Below are 20,411 nucleotides of genomic sequence, written 5' to 3'. Positions count from 1 at the left end.
TATATACACACACACATATATAAAACCATTTAGTTGTATGCATGAGTGAAACTCACATAGGTAAGTTTTGTATCCTAAAATTATATCCTAAGCCATATGTAAGTAAAGCTGATCAACATTTTAATAGTTATTACATGTCGAAGTGCTTAAGTTTTGGATAGTCCTAGTTAAATTAATTAATTTCAACTTCTTGGAAAGAAAAGAAAAGTAAGAGGCCCACAGCAGTGCTGGAGCCTGAGCTGGAAGACTTTCCACTCCCATCAGCCACACTGGTTGGATGACTGATTACGGGTTAGTAGTGTGGGGTTCAAAGCGGCTCTCCGTACCTCTGGCTGTTGATTGGTAGATGAAAGATAAAGGCCGTGAAGCTTAGGAAATAAGTTACTCTTTTTTTTTTAATTTTTATTTATTTATTTATTTGAGAGCGACAGACACAGAGAGAAAGACAGAGGGGGAGAGAGAGAATGGGCGCGCCAGGGCTTCCAGCCTCTGCAAACGAACTCCAGACGCGTGCGCCCCCTTGTGCATCTGGCTAACGTGGGACCTGGGGAACCGAGCCTCGAACCGGGGTCCTTAGGCTTCACAGGCAAGCGCTTAACCGCTAAGCCATCTCTCCAGCCCGAAAATAAGTTACTCTTTTTTCCAGCTTCCTATAAGATGGACAACTGCCACTTGCTTCTTTATATATTTGCATTTTTTTCTATATCGCATGAAGACTATTGTCTCTAAAGACCCTAAGACCCACTGTTAGTATTTGAAATTTCATCATTGTAATAGACAGCTAGTAGAACATGTGAAGTCTGGAAAGAAATGCAAAGGTTTTTAAAAAGATTTTTTTTGTTTATTTATTTATTTGAGAGTGACAGAGAAAGAAGGAGAGAGAGAGAGAGAGAGAGAGAGAGAATGGGCGCGCCAGGGCCTCCAGCCCCTGCAAATGAATTCCAGACTCATGCGCCCCCTTGTGCATCTGGCTAACGTGGGTCCTGGGGAAATCGAGCCTCGAACCAGGGTCCTTAGGCTTCACAGGCAAGCACTTAACTGCTAAGCCATCTCTCCAGCCCAAGAAATGCAAAGTTTTAAAGCCAATGACATGTAATTAAAAGTCCCACGCTTATCATCCAGGGACTGGACAACATCACGAGAGCAATTCACATAACAATGCTTTTATAGCAAAGTAGACAGATTTCTGAAAAATACTAATGTCAGAAATACAACGGCAGACACCGTTCCACAAGGCCGTGTGCATTAATACTGCTGGACTCGCCTCCGCAGCTCCTTGGGGCTGACAGCAGAGTGGACAAGACACCAGGTGCCTAGCCTTTAGATACAATACGTGCACAAACCCTCCGCTAGGATTCTGGTGCCAGCTTTTAAAGAGCGGAGTCACACTGTGGTATGAACCCTCCTTTGGCACTGTGGGTGTGTATCTTACAACATTTCCCAGATGATCTGAAATATTACTTTTATTGCTGTTTCAGTGAAAGTCGTGAAAAGGCATAGCGGAGAAAAAGGAATGTTTCTTTTCCATTACTTAGATCCTTCGGTGGCATTTAAAGATTACAATAAAAAGCACCCAGCCCACCAAACTGGCAACAGAGCATGAAGTCATTATCATTTTAAACTCGAGCGCCCTAAAAGCAACAACAACAAACCATCTCACTGAGCTTCATTGGACTTATCAGGAAAATTGGAGAGTGATGAAACAATTGTGAATTTTCTGTGTGAGCTTTCTGCATACTGTCTGTATTTTGACCATTTTATAGCCTGGAAGTTCGATCATAAAAGAATTCGAAGAAAAGGAAAACAGAGGCTGGAGACATGGCTTGGCAGTTAAGGTGCTTGCCTGCAAACCCAAAAGACCACGGTTCTTTATCCCAGGACCCACGTAAGCCAGATGCACAAGGTGGCATGTGCGTCTGGAGTTTGTTTGCAGTGGCTGAAGGCCCTGGTACTCCCATAAATAAATAAATAAATATTTTTAAATACCAGAAAAATGAGTAAAAAAAGAAAGGGAAAACACACACACACACACACACACACACACATATGTGCATATATGTGTGTGTGTATATTCAAATTAGCAATATATTTAATTGCCACCAGCCCTAGCCCAAGATTTTAGCTGGGAGAGAGGGGCTTAGAAAGAAACCTACCACCTTTGATGAGGTCACATCCCTTTCATAGCACTTAACATAATAAAATAATAAGTGTGGGCTGGAGAGATGGCTCAGCAGTTGTGGTAGTTTGAAAGGATCCCCCGCCCCCAATCGATTCAGGAGTTTCATTAATGGCTTGTAACTTGGTATCACTGTGGGTGGATCCTAGGTATGGGGGGGTGTAGGGGCAGACCCAGAATTCCAATCTAAGCATATGCAAAGTGCTAGACTTCTGCCTGGGTCCCCGAAGTGTGCTGGTGTGTTGGCGGTGGTCTCTCTGTGTGTGTGGGCCCGTGAAAAGTGGGCTCACTTCTTCTCCCACTGTGGAACTTCCCCCGGATCTCTAAGCTTCAAATAAAGCCCCTTCCTCCCACATCTGCGTCTGGTCTGCAGTTTCATGCCAGCATGTGAGCTGATTGCTACAGCAGTTAAAGGCACTTGCTTGCCAAACCTGACAGCCTGGGTTTGATTCCCCAGTACCCGTGTAAAGTCAGATGCACAAAGTGGCGCATGTGTCTGGAGTTCATTGGCTGTGTCAGGAAGCCCTGGCATGCCCACACCTACTCGCTCTGTGTCCACTTCTTTCTGTCAATCTCTGTCTCTCAAATAAATAAATAATGTTTAAATTGCTGGATAATTGTGTGACCCCTATGCCACCAACAGCTCTGCAGGAACAGGGACAGCCCTACCTCACTTATCAAAATCTCCCCAGATAACAATACTTTGCTTAACTCCAAGCAGATGCCTAGTACATTGTGGAACGACTGGATGCCTGTCCAAACAGCTAGCTGTTCCCGTTCCCTGAGGTGTCCTAGAGTGTCACAGCATCTGATCCACAGAGATGCCCGGCCTTGCTGACTACCAGACAGCACACACACAGGCCATCTAGGACAGCCTCATGTGACTGTCTCTTTAAAATATTATTTGTTTGTGGTGAGCACACACATGCCATGGTGTGCATGTGGAGGTCAGAGGACAACCTTGAGGGCTCCACCTCCTGAGACAGCGGGTCTTCCACATCATCCACAAGCTTTGGATTGCGTTTGCCTTTAAGTGGGTCCTGGGGGATCAAACCTGCTCTAGCAGGCTTTGCAAGCAAGCACCATCACGTGGCTTTCTTTCTTTTTTAAAATTATTTTATTATTTATTTGACAGAGAAAGAGGAAGAGAGAGAGAAGGACAGAGAGAGAATGGGTGCACCAGAGCCTCCAGGCACTGCAAAATAACTCCAGACGCGTGCGCCCCCTTGTGCATCTGGCTAACGTGGGTCCTGGGGAATCGAACCTGGGTCCTTGGGCTTTGCGGGCAAACATGTTAACCGCTAAGCCATCCCTCCAGCCCAGCGTGGCTTTCTTAATGGTGGAGTGAACAGCTCCTCTCAGACACTATGTGTATCGTCAACCCATTTTTTTTTTTCCTAAAACTGTGACCTCAGGTACAGGAAGAGGTCTCGCATTTACTGCCTTCAATTTTCTCCCACCAAAATACTTACTAAACATTTCTGCTCTGTTCTACTCCAACGTGCTCTATCCCCCAAACAGCTGTTGATTTCCCCCGGCAGTCTCACAGTGACAAGTTAGTCGAAGCAGTGATTACAATCCAAACGCCCGCCTCAGGGAGAAGAGTCCACACCGCAGCAATCACACCACCTACACCCAAGGGCCCGGCGGCGTACGGGCTCTGTCTTTGCCTTCCTCCCTTCCTGCTCCTGGCACAGGGCGGAACACTCCTGAGTCAACAAGGACCACCGCATGGTGAGGCATAATGATTTAAAAAAAAATGTTGTTTATTTTTATTTATTTATTTGAAAGTGACAGAGAGAAAGAGGAAGATATATATATAGAGAGAGAATGGGCATGCCAGGGCTTCCAGCCACTGCAGATGAATTCCAGATACGCCCTTGTGCATCTGGCTGACGTGGGTCCTGGGGAATCGAGCCTCGAACCGGGGTCCTTAGGCCTCACAGGCAAGTGCTTAACCAATAAGCCGTCTCTCCAGCCCCAGCATGATTTTTTTTCACTCTCAGAAAATAATCTGCTCTTGGAGCCATGTACATCAGGGGAACAGATAGATACCACATGGAGAGCAACAGCGTCCCCTCGAGCATCTACAAGCAACCTCCCAGCAGCAGTCAGAGGCCGTCGCTTCCCCTGCGTTCTTCTAAAGCCATGTCCCCCACTTTTTTTTTTTTTTTTTTTTTTTTACTCCAAGCACTTTGTAAATGTCTTCATTTTATATGTTCTTACCAAAGAGAGGCCCTGTGTGAGCAATGCGGTAAAGGGCTGGGAGAGCTTGTGGCCATGTGTATTTAAATGTTCAAAAGCACGCTTTGAAGAGGTTCACACTTGCATTTTGAAAATTGTAGGAAGCCCAGCAATGCCTACATGTGTAGAGTCTTAGCAGCATGCTTTGAGAGAAGTAAAAGTAATTTTATGATACAATAATAGCATTTCTATAGTCCATAATTCTCGGGAAGCAATTTCACCAAGAGGGAAGGGATCCAAATGAGAAAACACCAGCTGTCCTCTACCTATATAATCACAGGAAATCTCTTCATAGCTTAGTATGGAAAGAGCTGTGTGTTGCATGCTACATCGTGCCCCCAGAGAATCAGAGGGCCTATTGACCAAGAAATGATCTATGCTCAGGTCAATATTTCACCTGAAAAGATGTTCTCATTCGCTATAAGCGTGCAAATGAGTGAGCGGAGTCAATGAGTAAATCCCAGATGTTCCTGTAACATCATACGCATCAGTGCCCCTGGGGAGATTTTCTACTGGATATGTAAACAACAGAAAAGCTTTTCATGAGACTATTGAGGACAAAAAGAACCACCAAAAGACCGAGGCAAGATTTCTGAACTGTTTTGGAACTTCCCACTTAAGTAGTCATAGGTGCGGCCTGGGTGGGGTGATCGCATACACGGAGGACACACGGGTGTGTCCGTGTGTCTCTTCACACCTCGAACACTTCCTGTTGGCGTCAGTGAGGCAATGATTAGTAACTTATATGAAGACAGCATTAGACACACCTGCAAAAGTGTATGGTAGAGTCCGTGCATAGCAGACAGCTTGCATGTGAAAGCCCTGGGCGGGGGGAGGGGCACAGACCAATCAAAGTTACCGCAGGGGACATAGGAAGATACATGTGACAGAGCGAGCAAGAAGAGAAATCTCCAACATATTTGCTAGTCATGGTTATGTCAGTAAGACATAAACACCTGTCCTTCAACTGAGTGTGACTATCCACAGAGGTTAAGTTTACAGGCTTTAAAGTCAGGCAGAACTAGGCTGATTTCCACTCTGATACAAAGAAGCAGTGTAGCTATAGAGTTATTTATGTTCTATAAACCCCAGTTGCCTCTAGGAGGAAATGCAATGGAATGCATCGGTCCCTTTTTACAAGGGGAGCCTTCTGTCTCTTCATCTTCAGGGAGCTCCTTCTCCTATAAGAGCCGTTATATGCGCCTTTCATCTCCGGAGAGCTCTGCCCACCCGAGAACCCCGGGCACGCTCTTCATCTCTGCGAGCTCCGCACACACAAGCTCCTTCTGCCTGCCCTTCCTCCTCAAGGAGCTCTGCACATCCAAGGGAATTAGGCCCGCTCTTCCTCCCCGGGGTGCTGGGTGCACCTGAGAGCTTTTGGTGTGCTTTGCAACTCTGAGGAGTTGGGGGCACCTGAGACCCTTCACCTTGCCTTTATCTTTGGGAAGCTATGAGTACCCAGAAGCCTTTAGCCTGCCCATCGTCTTTGGAGAGCTGAGCACCCCAAAGGGCCTTTGGCTTCCTCGTGGAGCAGATGAGAAGTAAGTACAGAGAGTACTGAGTGTGGTGTCATGAACACCGATTTTAGCAGAAAGAAAAAATGCAGTCACCTCATGTCAATTTAGTCCCTCTAGATTGATGAAAGCTTTTACTCTGAGTGAATAAGGGTAGATTAAGTCAAATAGTAAATAGATAAAATTTAAAAAAATAAATTTATCCAATCACCCAGCTCCAGATGATTAAGTCACAACACAAGAACTCAAGTAGTGTGAAAAGCCAAGGTGATGTAACCCTTCCAGAAATGAATCCTTTGGGCTGGAGAGATGACCTAGCAGTTAAGGTGCTTGCCTATGAAGCCTAAGAACCCAGGTTCGATTCCCCAGCACCCACATAAGCCAGATGTACAAGGTAGTTCATGTGTCTGGGGTTTGTTCGTAGTGGCTAGAGGCCCTGGTTGTACCCATTCTCTCTCTTTGTCTCTGCCTCTCTCTCTCTCAAATAAATAAATAAAAAATAAATTAAAAATACTTTAAAGATTAATCCTTCAACGAGGGCCTTCACTGAAGTTGAAGAAACATCAGAAATAGAATTCAGAATGATTATAAATATGCACTGTGTAAGACAATACTCCAACTTGCAATATTTGCCTTAGAACTCTTAGAACTTATAAACACAGACTGGAGAGATTGCTTAGTGGTTAAGGTGCTTGCCTGCAAAGCAAAAGGATCTAGGTTCGATTCCCCAGGACCCACGTTAGCCAGATGCATAAGGGGCGCATGCATCTGGAGTTTGTTTGCAGTGGCTGGAGGCCCTGGTGTGCCTATTTCCTCTCTCTCTCCCTCTTTCCTTCTCTTACATAAATAAATAGAAATAAAATATTTTTTATAAAAGAACTTACAAACACTTTCAGCAAAGTGGCAGGTTACATAAATTAACACACAAGGGAGAAGGGCAGGGAAGATCGCAGATATTATGTAGTATGAATGTTGAAAGGAGAGTTTTGGGGATGGGAGGGTAAAAGAAGGGTGGGAGGCAGGGAGATGAAGGGGAAGCAAATAAAGTAACAAAATAATTTGATTTATATGCCTGGTACCTAGTTATGGATGCAGATGCTTTTGATCATCAACACAGAGTATCATTAAAACATCTATTTGTTTGCACCATAAATTGAACTGAGAACAATTCTCTCTTTAGAGGGATGGTTGAATTCACATATTGAACATTAACTTTTATGAGTTCTCTAATGTCTTCCTTAGAAGTCAAATGTCATGAGAGGCATACTGTGAAATCTTATTCCTCTGGCTTCCGAAAGAAATATATCCAAGCTATTATTATGTAACACTGTATTAAAAATTTAATAGATTTAGGGCTATAAGGAATACCCCTATCTCATTTATCTGTCTCTACTTCCCTATTCCTGCTGCCAAGACAGACTGCATCCCCGCAAACTGCATCCTGCAAATACTGCAAGCTGACCACAGAGCCCATCTTTTCTGTTGTCACTCAAGCCCTTCCTCTAGAAGACCTTTCTGGAGGGAACACTACACCTGAAGGGTACTGAAGAGCAAATGAACACGTAGATGCTGGCCTGGCCTCGTCTCTTCAGAGTTCTAAGTTCTGGCTGTCCACTGTGGTGGTCTGAGCATCAGTGGCCCCATCCACAGCCTCAGGGAGCCCTGCTGCAGGAGGTGTGTACCACTGGGGTGGATCTTGAGCCCAGCCCTACGGTATGTTCAGAACCAGCTAGAGCTCTGGCTGTTTCTTCTCTGCTGTGGATATATGATGAAGTAATCCAGCTTCTTCTGCCATTGATGGTGCTAGCCCTGTGTTCTGTAAGCCTGAAATAAACCCTTTTCTCTCATAAACTGCTTCTGGTCAGATATTTGTCCCAGCAATGAGAAGGTAACATTCACCAAACTCATCTGGGTTATTACTATTCAAAAAACACCTAGGAAATTCTTTTATGAACACTTGAATTTCTATTATCTAAAGTCTTGAGAATTATCAACTGTCTTTACAGATCACAAAAGCTCTTGGTTCCCCAGGCAGAACCCTGATGTACGGGATGTAGTGATGCTCTGTGACCTTCTGGGCAAAACGGTAACCATGATGAGGCTGTCACCTGGTCCATCTCTGGAACAATCAACTCTTCCACGAGCTCATCTAGAGGTCCCATGCAGGTAATCTAGCTGACGGCCCCAGGAATGATCAACTAGGATACAATTAGACACATGTTCCTTCTCACAACCTCTGTCTACAGCTCTCAAGTGGAGTAGAGGACAGAAAAGCTATGTCTGGCTGAGCTCTGCCCAAAAGACAGTTTCATGAGCAAAACAACGCCATTGCTTTAACCTATGAAAAGCCATAAAGCAGTTGCGTGAGTGGCTGGTCAGAGAGATCACAGAGGAGACCCTGTCTACACAGTATAGTCTATTGACATTGTTCTTGGTTTCCCACCAGAACTAGGTGGTAAGTTCTGAAGACAGTAAATACTAAGTGCTTTAGTGGTAGTATATAGAGAAATCAAGCTGTAAATGAGCTGGAAGCCGCCGCCCCCCCACCACGAGATAGCTTTCATAGTGCCCAGAGGTACTATGTGGGCTCTGGGGTGCTGAGGTCATCAGTGGCCTTACCTAGCTGTGGATCACTGGTGTCCACTGGTGTCAGGATCTTCTACTCTGTCCCATTGATCTACCTGTCAATTCTGGTGCCAGTACCATACTGTCTTTGTTACTATGGCTCTGAAATAGAGCTTGAGATGAAATATAAAGATACCTCCCACTGTATTATTTCTTTCCCTTCAGTTTTTTTTTTTTTTTTTGTCTATCTGAGATCTTTTGTGCTCCAAGTTAATTTTAAGATTGCCTTTTCTATTTCTTTGAAAAATGACATTGCAGTTTTTATGGGGATGGCATTGGTTCTGTAGATTGCTTTGGGTAAGATAGCCATTTTCCCTATTATTAATTCTTCCAATCCATGAGCATGGGAGAGCTTTCCATTTTATAATGTCTCTGGTTTCTCCCTTGAGTTTTATAGGTTCCATTATAAAGGTCATTTACTGCCTTGGTTAGGTTTATTCCTAGGTATTTTTTTTGAGTCAATTGTAAATGGAGTTACTTCCCTGATTTCTTCCTTACCTTGGTGTATAACAGGGGAACAAAGCCTGTTTTGTTTTGTGTGTGTGTGTGTGTGTGTGTGTGTGTGTGTGTGTGTGTGTGTTTGTGTTAATTTTTGTAAATCTGCCACTATGCTAAAAAGCGTTTATAAACTCCAAGAGATTTTTTGGTGGAGTGATTAGGATCTCTTATGTATAAAATCATACCATTTGCAAGTAAGGATCCACTGACTTCTTCCTTCTTGTTTGTATCTGCTTTATTCACCTCTCTGGTTTTGTTGCCTTAGCTCAGACTTCCAGCAAGATATTAAACAAAAATGTAGAAAGTGGACACCTTTGTCTTATTCCTGATTTTAGTATAAATGCTTTGAATTTCCCCCTTATTTAGGCATTTAAAACTACTTCTAGGTTTCATGTCCTACTTAGAAATGCTCTTCCTACTCCAAAATCTTAAACTATTCCCCAATTATTTTATCTGAAAAATATGACATAAAGATATACTTGAAGTTATTAATAACTGTGTTATTCACTGTAATTAAAAATATTTTGATTTATTTATTTGAGAGAGAGATACAGAAGTAGGCAGGGAGAGAGAGAGAATGGGCACACTAGGGCCTCCAACCACTTCAAATGAACTCCAGATGCATGTGCCCCCTTGTGCATCTGGCTTACGTGGGTCCTGGGGAGTTGAATATAGGTCCTTTGGCTTTGCAGGCAAGCACCTTAACTGCTAAACCATCTCTCCAGCCCTCACTGTAATTTTTTATCACAAAATTAAAAATCCAGGAAGCACCAAGCATGATCTTGCCCCATGGTTTTATCCCCAAGAAATTAGTCCAATGCCTGGTACTTTGTTCGCCCTGTCTATAGATTACACTGGGTCTTTCCTGGAATTAAAAACTTACCAAATAATAAACATCTAGGAGGTTATTTAACAAATAATGTACAGAAAATAATTCAATAAATCACTAATAAAGCCTAATTATAGTGAATGGAAACATTTTCAGGACATTCTTTTCCTCACCCATCTCACTATGAATTTTGGTTGCTAGAATTAACTAGAACCGGGCAGAAAGACTACACAGCTCTTGCTTTCAATCTAATGATTAGGTTACAAATCCATTTACTTTCCTGTGAGTTCCTCGAGGGAAAGACTTTTCCACTTACCCTCACATCCAAGTCACCTGCCCCTTACAGCAAGCAGACATTTGGTGAGTGAGTGAAGCAGAAAAAAGAAAAAAAAAATTCCCTCACAAAAAAAACCTCCCACTAGAAATCTAGTCTAAAGGGACAGCGAACTCCCACGCCTGCTGTGTTGCTGCTCAGGTTCAATATTTAACAGTATGCCAGTCATTAACCAGGTGACACTGAGACATGAGAGCTTAGCCCCCATTGGTATCACCAAGGAAAGGGGCTAAGAAAATCACAGGGTAGAAATGTTTCTTGGGCTGTGGTGTGAATCAGTGTTAGAGGGCTTGCCTACTCTGAACAAGGCCCTGAGTTTGATTGCCTACATTGCAAGAGAGAGAGAGAGAGAGAGAGAACCCATGCAAGGACAATAGTAAGTATGTGTGTTATCTAAATACTTAACCAGAACACCCCAGAGCCCAGGCAATGCAATCATCTGGGACGTGACAGCAGTCTGCATGCCTGCCCTCTGCTGTTCAGGTAGTGTAATGGCAGAACAAGGATTTCATTTCTATGAGAAATCCAAACCCAAGAAATATATGTCAAACCAAGAGTCTGTAATAATACAATTTATCTTTCGTCAACAATGATTTTGAAAGGCACAGAGATCCGGGATCTCTTGCTGCTTCATTACATAACCACTCACAGCAAGTCACAAGTAATTTCTGAGCTTTCATTGTCATACATGCCCCAAACTCAACAGGGGAGATAATCGTCAGAGGAGTTATGACTTTCATTCTTTCAATAGGTATTTGCTAACAGCCTGAGGTGTTCTGGGAACCCTGCTGGTGGCTAAGGATTTGGAGACAAGAAGCCTGACTGCATGATAAGTCAGAGAAGCACCAGGCAGATCGTCTTAGGCAACGGCACTTAGGAGAAGATCTACAAAGGCGAGGGTTCCCAAAGAGGCAGCACCAGGATGCGATCTGAAGGAGAGAAGATGTTAACCAAATGAAGGAAGGGGTTCTGCAGGGAGAGGCCAGGGCCAGACTTAGCCCATTCCAGCTGCTATAACAAAATGCCTTTGGCTGAGTAATTTTTAAAAATATTTTTTTTATTTATTTATTAGAGAGAGAGAATGACAGAAGGAGAGAATGGGTGTGCCAGGGCTCCTAGCCCCTGCAAATGAACTCCAGATACATGTGCTACCTTGTGCATCTAACTCATGTGGGACCTGGAGAATTGAACCTGGATCCTCAGGCTTCACAGGCAAGTGCCTTAACAGCTAAGCCATCTCCCTAGGCCTGGCTGGGTAATTTTTGAGTGACAAAATTTACTTCTCGTGATTTTGGAAAGCTGGGAAGCCCCAAAACAAGATACCAGCAAGTTCCAAGCGTGGTGAGGGCCTATTTCTAAGGAACAGTGCCTTCCACAGGTGATCGTATGATGTAAGAGGGAGGACTCCACTCCTTAGAGCATTTTTGCTTGTTTGTTTTTAGTACCCATGGTACTAACATCATTTAAAAGAGCAGAATCACCATGACCCAATCGTGTCACAAAGACCCCGCCTTTTTAGTACCATACTGTGGAGGTTAGGTTTCAGCATGTGGATTCCAAGAGCCACATTCATTCGTTCCACGATACGGGTAGATATGTGCAGTTAGGGATGTATCTCGGGGAAGGACCTATAGGAAAATGTAACTGTTATCAGTGGCCCCATAAGTTCATGTGTTCGAACTCATGGTCCTCATCAAAGTGGCACTATCTGTGAAGGTTGTGGAACCTTTAGGAGGTGACTCTTACCTGGAGGAACTATGTCCCTGGCGAGGAGGTGAGACCTGGGCTGTTACTGTCCAGCCATACTTGCTACTATTCTCTGTGTGTCTGCTTCCTGTGATACAGTGTGGCCCCGTCTCTGTGCTCCTGCCAGGCCTCCCCCTCCCCCATGATGGGCTCTACCCTCTGGGACTGTAAGCCAGCACACACTCTCTCCTGACATAAGCTGCTTCTCATATGTTCTCTTGTCCCAGCCATATGAAAGCGACTGGTGCAATGGTGCTTGCTACATGTGCTCAGGAACTGCCAACTGGAAGAGGAACATGGCACAGGACACTTACCATCTTTTGAGCAAAGTACTGATAGACAAAGCCAGAAAAAATAAAATAAAATAAGGCAAACATTCTGAGCACTGGAGAGATGGCTTAGTGGTTAAGGTACTTGCCTGCAAAGCCTAGGGACCCAGGCTTGATTCCTCAAATACCCACATAAGCCAGATGCACAAGGTGGCACATGTGTCTGAGGTTCATTTGCAGTGCCCATTCTCTCTCTCTACCTGTCTCTGTCTCTCTCAAATAAATAAATAATTGTTTTCAAGGACACTTTCTGGGACTTTTCACCCATATTTTATTTTTATTTATTTGAAAGAGAGAGAGAGGAAGAGGAAGAAAGAAGGAGAGTGGCACACCAGACCCTCCAGCCACTGCAAATGAACTCCAGATGCTTGTGGCCCCTTGTGCATCTGGCTTACATGGGTACTGGGGAATTGAACCTGGGTCCTTTGGCTTTGCAGGCAAGTGCCTCAACTGCTAAGCCATCTCTCCAGCCCTGACTCTTGGTTTTAATGTTTGTCTTGCATTAATATTTTTAGGTTGATTTCCATAAATTAAATAAATTCTTTCTTTGCCAATATTTATTATTATTATATAAATATATTTATCACATAAAGGTGTTTATATAATAAATTTATTTTATATATTTATTACATAAATATATGTTTATATATATATATGAAATGTTTTTCATATTTCTGTGTAGTAAATTGAAATATCTATTTCTCCTACCATACAACTGTGTAGGATTTTGGCACCAGAGCTGTGATGCTTACTGGAGTTCCAGGTCAAATCAATAATTGAAGGATGAGAAATTTACAGATAGTAGACTAAGCATCCTTTTCTAGTATGGGTCAAATGTGGACTAAGGACAGGGTGGGAAATGAGCCCTATTACCCATGACAAGGCTGGATGGGCACCAAGCCTGGCTCCACCCAACCCATCACTGACCTGGGCAAATCCACATTGGCAAATCTTTTCGTAGTTCTCCATCCCTTACAAATACATGGTATGATGTTGACAATCAATATAAGTAAAAGGACATAAAACCTGGTGGGTATTTAATAAATGCCCTTTGACTGTTAATATTTGAGAAGATTGATCTGAAAGTGAAGAAATGCTTTCTTTCCAGTCTTGTCTAGCCAGAACAAGGCCCTTAATGAAACTTGCTCTATTCTCTGAACTTGGCCTCATTTGTTCCTCCCCTTAAGTCATCTATACATCATACCCCCTGCCCTGACCCTTCTCCTCTAAAGTAACTTGCTTCCTCAAGACCATTCGTTCAGCAGAGCAGAGGAAAAGCCAGGTTCCAACAGAGAAACTCTGCATAATGCCCAATCCACGCCATTGTTTCAAAGCTCAAAGCTAGGAGGGGAAGGCTCTGCAGCCCAGCCACAGAGTTAGTTAAGGCAAGACAAGTACACAACGTGCCCTGATTTGGAAGAAAAGGGAGTAATTGTTATGTCATAAAGGTTTCCTGAGAAAAGCCATGCCAGTAATTCTACCAGATGCCTTTGGATAGCTTGTTTCTAAGAAAGAGAGTGAGAGCTTTTTCTAAGAGGGAAAATCAAGTACAGACAAGACCATTTGCCTCTGGAAGAAAAACAGACATGTGTTTAGGGAGGGAGGTCTGGTGAATGCATGTACACATGCATGTGTGGGCGTGCACACACACACATACACACGCACACACAAGGCCACTTTAGTCTTTAGGGAAAAGCTCATACTTCTCTTCCCAAATGGCATTATTTGGAATTTTGTGAAAAAACCCTCACATCAGATGGGAGAGGGGTAAGGTCACCAAGAGTGGAGAGTAAGCAGTGACCAAGTAGACACTGAGGCAGACTCTCAACCAGAGGACCTCAACTTGAGCAAGAAGCACTGGGCACCATCCTATCCACCCCCGGTTTACACACAGGAAATGAATTGGTAATGGACATTCTGCAGTCCGCACACAGAGTTCTAATAATCTCCTTCTGGATATTAATAATAGTGAGATATTAATAATGTGAGAAGACTGGAAACACACACAGTGTACATTTATTTATGGCTGCTATCATGTGACCGTGAACATCTCATCTGACTTTTCTGAGGCTTAGTTTCCCCATTTGCAAAATAACCATTCCTCTTTGGGCCTTTATGAAAACCAAATTAGATTCAGCTTGCTAAAGTATTTTGAGCAGTAGTGAAAAATGGGAAAGAACTATTATTAAGATTACACAGCTCTTGAAAATATCCGAAGGAGCAGAGAAACACGTGGAAAAGTACTGCTGGCTCTCCCCTTTTTCTTTACCCTGGAAATAGCTTATTTCCTTTTAATTCTGCCCACACTAAAATAACCACTCTCTTTCACATTTTGCCATGCTATTATGCAACAATTTGAACACAGTCTAAAGAACAGTTAGTGTAGTCAAAGTATCCCATTGCCCACTTCAACAATGAGCCATGAATGGAGAATACTGTTTGGCTCTCCGCCAGCCTGAATTATTTTTAAGGAAATCCCAGATAGCATTTGCAGCAGTTCAGATCTTAATTGTCACCCATAGGAGCTGGGCAGATGGCTTGGTGGTTAAAGGCACTTGCTTGCAAAGCCTGCCATCTGGGTTCAATACCCTGGCACCCACCAAAAAGCCAGACACAAAGTAGGGCATGCATCTGGAGTTTGTTTGCAATGGCAGGAGACTGGTGCATCCACACACACATCCATAAGTGAACACACACGCAATTCAATACATCAATGGATAAGTACATACAATTTTTTAAAATGTCACCCAAAGATGTAGGTGTTCAAAATTTGTCACCAGCCTAGCACTGGGGAGGGAGTGGGGTGGGCACTTGAAGAGTGAGGCCTACCAGAAGCTCTTTTAGTCCTTAGGGAGATGCCCACACAGGAGAGCAGGACCCTAACCCTTTCCTCGCGTCTCTTTTTCCACAGCCAGAGCTGACAGCTTCGTTTGCCATGTGGCTCCCTGCCTCATGTCAGGATGTGTTTCCTTGTCACAAGTTCAAAAGCAACAGGACCGGGCTGGAGAGGTGGCTTAGCGGTTAAGCGCTTGCCTGTGAAACCTAAGGACCCCGGTTCGAGGCTCGGTTCCCCAGGTCCCGCGTTAGCCAGATGCACAAGGGGGCGCACGCGTCTGGAGTTCATTTGCAGAGGCTGGAAGCCCTGGCGCGCTCATTCTCTCTCTCTCCCTCTACCTGTCTTTCTCTCTGTGTCTGTCGCTCTCAAATAAATAAATTAAAAAAAAAAAAAAGCAACAGGACCAACTGATCATGGATTAAAACCCACAGCTGTGAACCAAAATCAAAATAAGTTAGCTACTGGGAGCATTTGTTATAGTAGCAGAATGCTGACTCATGCAGCATAGCCTCTTATGTATGTGAGTTTCTAAAACACGTCTCTTGAAAGCACAGTCACAGTGCTATCATTATACTTAAACGACTTAATGTCATGAAATAGCCTGTTGTTCGCATTTCCCCCATGATCTTAAATTTAAAAATGTGTTTGTTTCCATCAGGATCCACGGTGCTATTCATGCTTGGGAATAGATATATATAAGCAATTTGATATATTAGTTCTTGGTAATCTATAGCTTCCTACTTTATCTCTTTTATTTGTTTATTTTTTTTTAAATTTCTGATGTTCTTATTCTTGAGTAAATGAGCTTGTTTGTCCCATTATACTCCTCGGTTTGATTCTGTCCCCACGGTATTATTTAACATGCATCGCTGCTGCTGCTGCTGCTACTGCTGCTGTTGCTTCTCCTCCTCCTCCTCCTTCTTCTTTTTTAGGGTCGTGCTCTAGCCCAGGCTGACCTGGAATTCACTATGTAGTCTCAGGGTGGCCTCAAACTCACAGCAACCCTCCTACCTCTGCATCCTAAGTTTTGGGATCAAAAGCGTGTGCCACCACACCCACGCCGACACCATCTTGATCCTTTTATATTTCCGGTTCATTATCAGTTGAATCTAGAAGCTGGAGCAGATTCATCTTGCCCCAGACTAATTCACAGGGAATTTCAACACCTCCCTCACCCCCAGCTGCACGGCTCCTACGCTTGGCTGTCTCTCTTGACTGATAGTCATGTACTGACTCATTAGAAGCTGCACAAAGGTCGTTTTTAGAGTCAATTCTGTGTTATTAGCTAGAATTCTTTTATAGAAAGAACTTCTCCTCATTGCCTCTTTGGTTGTTGTGAGGTAAGACTGAATGGGAAAACAGTTCAAATGTTTCGTTTTTATTTTCTTTGCCAGATTTCAAAATAGTGACATCCTTCTATGTGACTAGTTTTGTTTTTGTTGGATCTACTTTGCATCATATGCACAAATGGATATATCTATAATGTTATGAAGATGAATCCACGTAGTTACTGATAGACTAATGTTCTGACTCACTGACTTCTTAAGCTCTTTTCTTTCCCAGTGGATTCAAGCCCTTTGCTACGTGCCCCCCCCCCCCCCCCCCGGTTGGCTCTCTGCTGTGGCAAGATGTTCTGGGGTCTGCATTTCCTGTCCTAGGTGGAACAAGTTGTTTCTTCGGGGATCCCCTATCTGTTGTTAATGGGAAATACATTTTGGAAATCATTAGTATTGCTTTAGTTGTTTACAATTTTCCAGTAGACAGAGCTGGGATTTCTTTTTAAATGTGTGACGGGTTTATTTTATCCTGTAATGCCCCGTCAGGTTTGTCTCACAACACACAAATTCGGAATATCAGCAGATATTCACAACACAGCAGTACCACCCACAGTAAAAACTGCTGGATGTAGGTTGAGATGTTTCTGTTGCAATCTTTCTGAATCTAGGGGATATCCACAGGGGAGGAACGCTACATTACTGAGCCATGAAGTCCTCTGGAATAGTGCTGTGCTGTGGTTTGGCCACCAGCAGGCTCTACCGTTACTTTCACCTGTTTAACAACACTTTGGATAGTTCAGACCTTATCTTTTCAATTTAATATTAATGTATAATTGTGTAAGCTATTTAGGTGACTTTCAAGTCAGATGTCGAAAGCAAGGAGTACTCAAGTCCTATCCTTAGTCTTGATTCCTGTTCCCTCCTCCCAAACCTTTTCCCCTGTTGGTACTCTTTTTCTTATTTTTAAAATTCATTGCTTAGCTTTTTATCATTTTCCTTTATCTAAGTACATGGACAGCATAAAACATCCTTATTTCAGCAAAGGAAGCCTACTGTGAACACTTCTCTCCAACCTTGCTTTTACTACTTTGTGGTAGCTCCGGAAAACCATTTTCTGGCAGCAAACAGATAACGCCTCCCTGCCTGACAGCCACACCCAGTGCATACTGGGGCTGCACCAGAATGCATTCAGCTGCTGTTAATGGGCAGTAGGGGTGAATTAATCACTCCCTGCGATGGATTTTTACCAATCTACCTTTGGGGAAGGTTCCCAGGGGTAAGACCACAACATCAAAGAATAAATGTGAACTACACCCACTGGTTCATGTGGGAGAGAAAAACCACCAAGGGAGGGGGGAACTCAGGTACAACCCTGCCCACCTGAATCTGCTTGGTAGAAACCAACCGACATAGAGGGGGTACAGGTAAACCCTACCCAGCGCTCACGGGGAGATCAGCCAGTGCGCAGAGGATACCAGTACCTTCCGCCCTCCTGGTTCAGGACAGACCAGCTGGCACGGTGCGGGCACAAGTACAAGTCATTCCACCTAGTCCTTGGGAGAGGCCCCAGCCAGCGCGAATCTGCCCACCCAGTTCACACAGTATACACACCAGCAAGCACCCGAGACCGCTTTGAACTCTCGGACAGGAAGGTGCTTTGAGTTCAGCCACCCTCCTTGGTATCCAGTGTTGCACACAAGCCAGGATTAAGTCTCTAGCAGTAAGCCTCACCCAGGATCACATATATAGCACCAAAGGGTCTTCTACAGAGAGGCACAACCATATTTGATGATAAATAATTGGGAGTACCAGTGCTGGTCGGCCTCCATAGCTGTAAGGAGCACAGTCAGTGGTGAAGGGGGCCAGAGGAGCTGTGTCCGAAAATTAAAGGAGCCTCCAACAAATACTGGGAAAAGGGAGGAAGTTAATCCCGGAACAGATGGGAGAACACACAACAAAGGCACGAGAAGAATACGAGAGAATAACCGACCTGGAACTGTTCCCAGCCTCCCAACTGCCCTATAATGGAAGCCAAAAACCACTGAGATAGGGGAAATGTCAGAGAAAGACTTCAGACCCAAACATGCAGATGAATGAACTAAGGAAATCTTGACAAGACAGTCTCTAAAGTGAATGTTACTGTCAGTGAACTGGAGGAGAAAGTAAGCAAACAAACAAACAAAAACATGGAAGACTAATTTAGTAATGAAGTCAAAACACTGAAAAAGAACCAAAAAGAAATTCTGGAAATGAAGAAAATAATCACTCAAATCGCAACCGAGAGCATCACCTACAGATGAGAGAGTATGCACTTTGAGTCTCCGAGATGGAAGACAGAGTTGAGACAATATACACAGACACACAAAAATTTTACTATAGAGCAATAATGACAAAGGCAGTATGGTACCTACACAAGGATCGTGTGTGTGTGTGTGTGTGTGTATGTATATGTATGTATGTATGTATGTATGTATGTATGTATGTGTATGTGTATGTATATATATATATATATATATATATATATATATATATATATATATATATATATACATACACACACACATATACATATATATATGGTTTTCAATGATATAAGAATTCACAGAAGTAAGCCCACACAACTACAGTCAGTTAATTTTAAATAGATGTGTCAAAAACATACATTGGAAAAGACAGTCCATTCAACAGATAGTGCTGGCAAAACTGGATATCCACCTGCCAAAAAACGAATTAGATCCACATCTATTACCTTACAAAAAAAAAGACAAAAAGAAGATCAATTCACAATGAATCTAAGAGTATAATGTACAGCCAGAAATGCTGAAAACACAGTAACTGGGCTAATGAAATATACAGACAGTTCACAAAAGTAGAAACCAGTAGCCAACAGACATTAAAAAAAATGTTCGACAACCATCCTTAACCATTAAGGAGATGTGAAATAAAACAACTTTGAGATCTTGTATCACCCCAGTCAAAATAGTTATCATCAAGAGAACTAACAACAGGGCTAGAAAGATGGCTCAGCAGTTAAGGCACCTGCCTGAAAAGCCAAAGGACCCAGGTTGGATCCCCCAGGTTTGATTCCCCAGTACCCACATCAGCCAGATGCCCAAGGTGGCGCATGCATCTGGAGTTTGTTTGCAATGGTTGGAGGCCCTGGTGCACACGCACGTACACACACACTAAATATATGATTATATTCATAGAAGAAAAATGCAGAGGAAACCAACATCATGACTCATCTATGGTGGACCAGGGCTCAACACCCATTCTATCTTCCTGAAAGTGTGCCTTACACAGTAAGATAAAACACACACACACACACACACACACACACACACACACACACACACAGAGAGAGAGAGAGAGAGAGAGAGAGAGAGGGAGGGAGGGAGGGAGAGAGATCGCTAAGAACAACATCTGCAGATACTGCTGTGATGAGCAGATGCACTTAACTGAGACATGGAAGAGGATATTGTGGCAGGAGCCAACCTAGGGCTACCTGGGCAGTGCCTGCCTTGGTCAGGTGCCTTTTCTCCACTCATCTCATCTTTGCACAGGTGAGCCCCTCACATCCAGCCACAGGCTTCATGGGATGAAGTGGCAGGGAGCCACCAGTAGCCACCAGTCCCTGGATCCCGCTCAGCTCTGCAGGTGCAAGCCTGCAGCCAGCAGGGGGCAGCAGTTCCCCATGGGGTTCTGAGGCTGGCTCCTGAGGTACAATCTGAGCTAGCTGCGCATCCCTCTTCCCTCAGATGTTTTCATGAGCTCTGGCTTCCCCAAGCCAAATGCCAGTCTGCTTAAAATAGCTTGGTTTTCACTTTCCGAAGTCCAAATGTTGTGATGCCAAGGGCTTCCAGACAGGTGGAGCAGTGAGAGGCATTTGTAAGAATTTAAGCACACATGAAAGTACCTTGAACACAGTTGAATTATTATTAACTTTAAATGGCATTGAAGACTCATCAGCCAGCGCCTCTGAATACTTGATGTACATAGAGAT

At 43.6% G+C, this 20,411-nt stretch overlaps 1 protein-coding gene across 12 annotated transcripts in view; it reads right to left on the bottom strand.

The window, feature by feature from the left end:
- The window catches only part of Mtus2 (microtubule associated scaffold protein 2), a 532,186-nt gene that overhangs the window by 141,491 nt on the left and 370,284 nt on the right, over positions 1-20,411 (bottom strand). The gene's annotated exons all lie outside the window — the stretch shown is intronic.

Source organism: Jaculus jaculus, chromosome 7 (genome assembly GCF_020740685.1).
Source record: "Jaculus jaculus isolate mJacJac1 chromosome 7, mJacJac1.mat.Y.cur, whole genome shotgun sequence".
Lineage (NCBI taxonomy): Eukaryota > Metazoa > Chordata > Mammalia > Rodentia > Dipodidae > Jaculus > Jaculus jaculus.
The sequence above is the reverse complement of the archived record's forward strand: the minus strand, read 5'-3'. Positions and strand labels throughout refer to the sequence as shown.